The sequence below is a fragment of the Lichenostomus cassidix genome, chromosome 1, assembly GCF_008360975.1.
Source record: "Lichenostomus cassidix isolate B80296 chromosome 1, HeHo_3.0, whole genome shotgun sequence".
NCBI lineage: Eukaryota > Metazoa > Chordata > Aves > Passeriformes > Meliphagidae > Lichenostomus > Lichenostomus cassidix.
In genome coordinates, this window is record NC_139479.1 from 1,028,534 (window position 1) to 1,035,894 (window position 7,361).

The following is a 7,361-nucleotide window of genomic DNA, read 5'->3' on the forward strand; positions in this document are numbered from 1 at the left end:
TTCATTTTGCACTTTCAGACCTCCCCAGGGCTGAGTGGGAGGGCAGAAATCATTCCTCACATCCCAACCAGCCCGTTTAGACATCTCAGGACAATCCTTGCTTTCCCACATCATTAGTTCTCAGGGATCTTAAGCTCTTCCAAAATCCCCATGGATTTTTGTCCAGGTTTTTTTGCCTTGTTGGCTCCTTTCACTGGGGGTGTTTATTCTTATCTAAAACTGAGTTTACACCTGCACTGAATCCTGCTGTTTTCACACCATTTCCTCAATGGATCAAGATGTTAATCCTGGTAGAACTTTCCCACTCGATCCAAAACACAAGGAAAACAGGGAACAGCACAAACCCCGGGCAGAGCATCTGCAGAAGTCCTTCCCATAATTTTGCCATGCCAACAACAACCCTTCTCAGAGGATTTTTGATGTTTCAAACAGCTGAGTCCACCTCACAATGGTTTCATTTCTGTTCCCTCACAGAAGGCTGTGCTGAAATCTCACCAAAGTCAAGATATGCAATATCTATTGTCCATAAGAGCTGCTACTTGTCAGGGGAGGAAATGAGCCTGGCTCGGCAGGGTTTGTTCCTGGCAAATCATTCTTGGCCTCCACTTATCATTTCATTATTTCCCATGCACAAAAGAAAACTTTGTTTCATTATTTGTTTCCATAAATTTCCAGGAATTCAAGCTGGGCTGTTTTCTCCTCTGACATTCGCCAAGCTGCTTTGTTTTCTTGTTTTCCAAGCAGGTGCTGCAATCACCTGTCTCTGCTCTTCCCTTGCCCAGGTGTGGGAAAGGATTCCTTGTGGATTGCTCTAGGATTGCTTCAGCCTGGGTTGGTTTCTGTCAGGTCTGGCTGACTGGAAAAACCCCAACCCACTGAAATGTTCTGCTCTGCTCCCTCTGTTCTTTAGGTTGCTCAATGGACCATTGTTCATTCTCCTCGCTGAGGAGTGAGGGGGAAAAGCCATCAGTCCTTTTGGCATTCCCTGGGTCACCTCTTCCCATCCTGCCAGCCTTGGGGAAGAGCAGATCAGTTCTTCACTGCTGTCTTGCTCTAATTCCTAAAGGACAGAAACACCTTCCTGGTACTTTCTCTTTCCTTGGCTGATTATATTGATTTTACTTGTTTTCACTCTTCCAGGCTCCTGCTTTATTCCCCTCCCCAGTTTGCTGCAGTGTCTGGTCACACTGGAAGGTTAATGAGCCACTTTTTGGGATTGACTCAAGTTGTGGCCTGAAGATGGTGAAGATGTGACACAGGAACTGACATTGTGCCCGTGGTGGCTCTGCAGCTTCTCCTGCAGTCTCCCTCTGCCTGCTCTGCATTTGAAGCTGTTTAATCACCATGGAATCATGGAGTGGTTTGGGTTGGAGGGATTTTAAAGCTCATCCAGTGCCACCCCCTGTCATGGACAAGGAACATTCCACAAGGTTCCATATCCAAGCTGGCCTTGGACACTGCCAGGGATCCAGGGGCAGCCACAGCTTCTCTGGGAATTCCATCCCAGGGCCTCCCCACCCTCCCAGCGAACAATTCGTTCCCAATATCCATCCAATCTTATTTTGTATCTTTCTAATCTTATCTTGTATTCCCCATCAGCTACACTTTGTTACAATTACTTTTGGACTCCATCATTGCCTCTCTCCTTATTTAAAGCTTTTCTTAGTTGAGAGCTCTTTTTTCCTGAGGTCCCCCTGGCACTCAGCATTTTGGGATAACCCAGCTGAGCCTCCTGGTGACTGCACTTCCCAAACCACACTTCATTCCCAGTGTGCCAGAGCTTCATCTGGAAGAACTGGGCCCTGTCAGATCTCTCCACAGTCATTCCCACCACCACCCAGCCATATTTCCCAGAATCCCAGGATCCCTGAGGTTGGCAAAGCCCTCCCAGCCCATGCAGTCCCAGCTGTGCCCAATGGGCACCTTGTCCCCAGCCCAGAGCACTGAGTGCCACAGCCAGGCCTTCCTGGGACACCTGCAGGGATGGGGACTGCAAACCTCCCTGGGCAGCTCCTGCCAAGGCCTGAGCACCCTTTCCATGCAGAAATTCCTGCTGCTGGCCAAGCTGAGCCTCCCCTGGCCCAGCCTGAGGCTGTTCCCTCTCCTGCTGTCCCTGTTCCCTGGAGCACAGCCTGACCCCCCGGCTGTCCCCTCCTGGCAGGGAATTGTGGAGACTCCTGGTCCTCCCTGGCAGAGCCATTAACACACAGGGTTCCTCTCAGAGGGCCAGGGGGATCACAACAACTTTCCTGACCACCCTGGGTTTAGGTTTTTGGAGGGTAGGACACTTTTGGGATACCAGGATAAACAGCAGGAAGATGCCCCTACTTCCCCTTTCCATAGAAAAGAACAATCAGCCATAAACACATTTTGTTTCCTCTTAGGTGTGATGGGTTTGGGATGGGCTGGAATTACCTGCAGTTGAAGATTCTTTAGATTCTGGTGCCTCAGTTTGAGACAGTCAAGAGTTCAAGTGAATATTTCAAGAAGTTGCTGTGCTCCCCATTCAGAGCACTTCACATGTGTAGCACCAATTGAATTCAATCCATCTGGGATCATTCAGCACTTCTGCAAATGAGACCACAAAATGTCAATTCAGACACTCAGAAACTGAGAGAGTGAAATTCATGGCCACCTGCAAGAAGTGTGGTTTAACTGACTTAGCCAGCCTCGCCCAAGTAGGGAAGGAGGATTCAATCCCTTCCTAAGGCACTTCCCAGCTGGTTTAAACCCAACAGCTCATCCTTGTCCACATGATCCTGTGCAAATTTGCTGCTCAGCTTCCGTCTGCTGAAACAAACGGGGAAAAAACTTCTGGAGACAGCAGCCTCCTCCAACTCTGTCATCCTGACACAGCTCCAGAGTGGCTCCACCCTGAAAAATAAATGTGGCACTGAGCCCATGGAAGAGAAAAGTAGGCAATTATCTACTTTGCATATGCAGATGCAAAGGAGAGGAAGGAGAAATAACGCTCCTCATTATGTGGTATTGATTTTGCAACCTAGTCCTCATGTAAAGCAGATTGGATGTGTGCAATTATGCAGCTTTTTAAAAAGTAAACAGCGAAAAGAATCCCAACTCTGCATCGCCCAGCATCACATTGTGGCAGATGGACCTGGAGCTGCTGGAGTAATTCCAGAATTCCAGAGGAGGCAGCAGGATGAGCAGAGGGATGGAGCAGCTCTGCTGGGAGGAAAGGCTGGCAGAGCTGGGATTGTTCAGCCTGGAGAGGAGAAGCTTTGGGGTGACCTAAAGGAAATGCCTGAAGGGAGCTGACTAGAAAGATCACAGATCCATGGAATGGATTGAGTTGGGAGGGACCTTAGATCCCATCCAGTGCCACCCCAGCCATGGCAGGGACACCTTCCACTGTCCCAGGCTGCTCCAAGCCCCAATGTCCAGCCTGGCCTTGGACACTGCCAGGGATCCAGGGGCAGCCACAGCTTCTCTGGGAATTCCATCCCAGGGCCTCCCCACCCTGCCAGGGAACAATTCCTAATTCCCAAGATCCAATCTAAATCTATAATTGTTCAGTTTGCAGCCATTCCCTGTGTCCTGTCCCTGCAGCCCTTGGCAATTGTCTCTCTCCATGTTTCCTGCAGCTCCTTCAGGCACCAAAAGGCCACAATGAGGTCACCCCAAAGCTTCTCCTCTCCAGGCTGAACAATCCCAGCTCTGCCAGCCTTTCCTCCCAGCAGAGCTGCTCCATCCCTCTGCTCATCCTGCTGCCTCCTCTGGACACATAAATCCATGATTTTTCCTGTTCCCTTTTAGCTCATTCATCTTCCTACTACCCCGTCTTTCCCTGTCCTAATCTTCAAATCCATCCTTTCTTCATCCCAGTCTTTTTCCATCTATTCCCCTCCCTTTCCCTTTTCCCTCTCTTATACATCTTCTTATTAGGTCCTAGTCCTAAATCCTAAACCCACCTGAAGTGTGTGGTGTTCAGGGACAAAGCTCCTGGAGAAGGTGAGGAATAAAAGGGAGAACAGGTCTGGACCTGCACTACACCCCTGCCTCTACCCAGACAAACAAAACCTCACCTGGCAGGGCAATTCTTCATTCTACAGGCAATCCCTGTGTTCCACCAACACCTCTCAAAATCTCTCCTGATCTGGAGCTGGAGATAACCAACATCTCCTTTCTAAACCTGTGATAAATTTTATTTTTATATTGAGGAACATTTCATAGGTAGAAATTAAAGTATTTAATAAAAGGAGAGAATTGGCTCTTCTGTGGTGCACAGAGGACCTGGTGCAAAACAAGGTTTAGTCCAGCCTAATCAAGAGATTACTGAACCCCAAAATAGCTGTGGTTAGAGAGGCTCTGAATGGTGATTTTGAGCTTTTAAAAGTGCTATTTTTTTTCTTTCATTTTCCCACTTAACCATGCCATGCTGGGCCAGCTTCTTTGTCAAGGGTTCTGTGAGATATTGCAATACATTTTTTCATAGAAACCCAGAATTATTTAGGTTGGAAAAACCCTCCCAGATCATCAAGTCCAAACTGTGACCTCTTTCCAAGGCCTGAGCACCCTTTCCATGCAGAAATTCCTGCTTCTGGCCAAGCTGAGCCTCCCCTGGCCCAGCCTGAGGCTGCTCCCTCTCCTGCTGTCCCTGTTCCCTGGAGCACAGCCTGACCCCCACATTCCCACAACCCTAAAACTTTCCCAACCTCTTTTCCAAAGAAAACCTGTCTTTCCATGTGTAAATAGAATGCACGAGGACATATTTTTGTCTTTTGCTTTATTACAAAGGGTGATTTATTAAGGGTGAAATTATTCATCCCTGCTCTCTGGGATAGAGATGGGTGGGAAAGACACCAGGATGCAGAGAGGATGGTTTGCCCAAATTCCAGCATTAAAAAATCAGGACATTTTTCAAGACACTTATTACTTAAATAAAGTAAATCAGATCTCTATTAGAGGAGTTTATATTTCCTTACTGAGTACTCAGGGCATGGCCACAACCTGTTGTTCAGATCTCCTTCTCTAACCCTGTGCTTTGAAATATTAAATATCCTACAGTCTTTGGATGCTTTTGGAGTAAAACCAAGCTTGTGAGATTCAAGGTAGCTTGGACCTACATCAGTGGTGAAAGATTTGGGGATTGTCCAGAGCTGCCACAAAGGGATGGACAGGGCAGGAGTGGGCAGGGCTGCAGAGTGTCCAGGGCAGGGAACAGAGCTGGGAAGGGGCTGGAAAACTGCTGAGGGAGCTGGGAAAGACCTGAGGCTGGAGCAAAGGAGGTTCAGGGGAACCTTGTGGCTCTGCACAGCTGCTGCCAGGAGGGGACAGCCGGGGGGGTCAGGCTCTTCTGCCACATCCCAAGTGACAAATGAGAGGAAATGGCCTCAAATTGCACCAGGAGAGGTTCAGGTTGGAGACTGGAAGATATTTTTTTGGACTGAGCTGCCCAGGGAGGTTTGCAGTCCCTGTCTCTGGCAGTGTTCAGGAGCAGTCTGGATGTGGCCCTTGGGGACATGGTTTGGGTGATGCTGGTGCTGCTGGGGTGGCACTGGGTGATCCTGAAGGGCTTTCCCACCTCAGTGATTCTGGGATGCTCCATGAGATGCTCACACACATGTGACATTCCCACAGGTGTAGTCACTGCCTGTGCTGCTGATGTGCACAGCAGACCCTCAGGCACACAGATCTCATTCCAGTATTATCAAAAATCCACCTGGGAATGGGTTTGTGAGGTCTCAGGATCAAGTGTTTCTGCTGGGAGCAAATGGACAAAAAGCAGACTCAGGCTGATGTTTGGGGGGTCTTGAGACAGCTTTAAATACAGCTGTGAGTGGGATTAACAAATAGGGGGGGAGTTGGCCACATGCAGATGTGTGTTTTGAAGGAATTTCCATGTGGAATGGAGTCAGAAGTGAGTATGAACAGTGACTGTAAATTTATATCCAACTGGGAATCCAATATTGGCATTTGAAAGCAGCACTGAGAAGACAACAGGGACAGGGACTGAGTGTTTCCTTTTCTTCTGCCAGAGGAGTGTTTGAAGGAGGTACAGCACTGGAAGAACTGGGAATTAGAGCTCTCCTCACTCCTTTCTGCCCCTGGCCAAAATCTGACAGGTCCAAATGTGACAAAGAGAACATCATGGGTCACCTGGGGCTGTGCAAGGAGCACCTGGAGGGTGGGAATGGCTGGTGTGGGCACGGCAGGGATACCTGGGCATTCCCACCTCACCTGGATTTCCTTCAGAACTTGCCAGGCACATGTTCAGAATAAGGAAGAAGCTCAGGCCAGACAACACTGTATTAAAAAAAAAAAACCAAACAAAAAACCCAGGAAGCAAAGTAAAAGGAAGCAAACCCAGGGAGAGTTTGCACTGTGAGCACCAACAGGCAGTAAATTACCCCTGTCAGCTGCCTGGCAATTACTGCCTGAGCACGGAGGGGTGGGAGCTTGGGAATACCTGTAAACACTTCTGCACAGGCCATTTGTCTTGTAGCACTACCGAAAACAGCTCCCAGGGCTCCCCCAGCCCTCGTGCCTGGAGGGCACAGGACGTGTTGGGAGCCACGGGGAGCTCACACCTGCCTGGGCTGAGGAAGGCCCAGAGCAGCACCAGGGCTGGCTGAGCTGCAAGTCCTGCAGAAAGTGCTGGGAGAAGTTGTCCATTCCCACACCTGCCCTCAGGATCCGTGGCACCTCCCCGTGCAGCCAGAGCAAAACCAAACGACCCTGGCTAGGGAAAGAGCATGACTGGCTTCCCATGGGAGCTGTTGAGACCTTTCTGGGTGGGCTGGGATTCCAGAGATATCCCACTAAAGCTTTTTAATCTCGAAATCTGCTGCCTACTCTGCTTCCCCTTGAACATGGTGGGGCTGCTCTCTCATCCTTCTCTCCTGAGGACAAGGCTGAGCAATGATGGCTTCAACAGCCTGGACAGAAACTTGTCTCTCCTCAAAGCCACACTTGTTGGGCACAGGTGTGAGGGAAAGGGACATCCCGGAGGGACAAATCTCTGGTGTGGATGAGACAAAGAGTGTTCAAACAAACCCCCAGATGTCTTCCTCAGTGGGAGCAAGCAGTTCAGCTTCCAGCAGAGCCCCAGCCGCACAGCGGTGTCGGATGTGCTGCAGCCGGAGGTATCTGTGTCACTGACCTTGGTGGCTGCACGTGAGCACAACGCCAGGGCTGGGTGCCAGCCTGGGGAATGCGAGCCCAGAGCCTCCCTCGCTGGGAGGACACGGGCAGCAAGGCCAGACACACGGCTTTACCTCCATCCTGTCCTCCTCAGGCCTCCAGACCTGGGCACATCCACCCCAGAGCCTGTCACCCCAGGGGTGTGACTGGGGTGCTCTGAGTTTGGGGAAAGTCCTGGGGGTGTCCTGAGGAGCACTAAG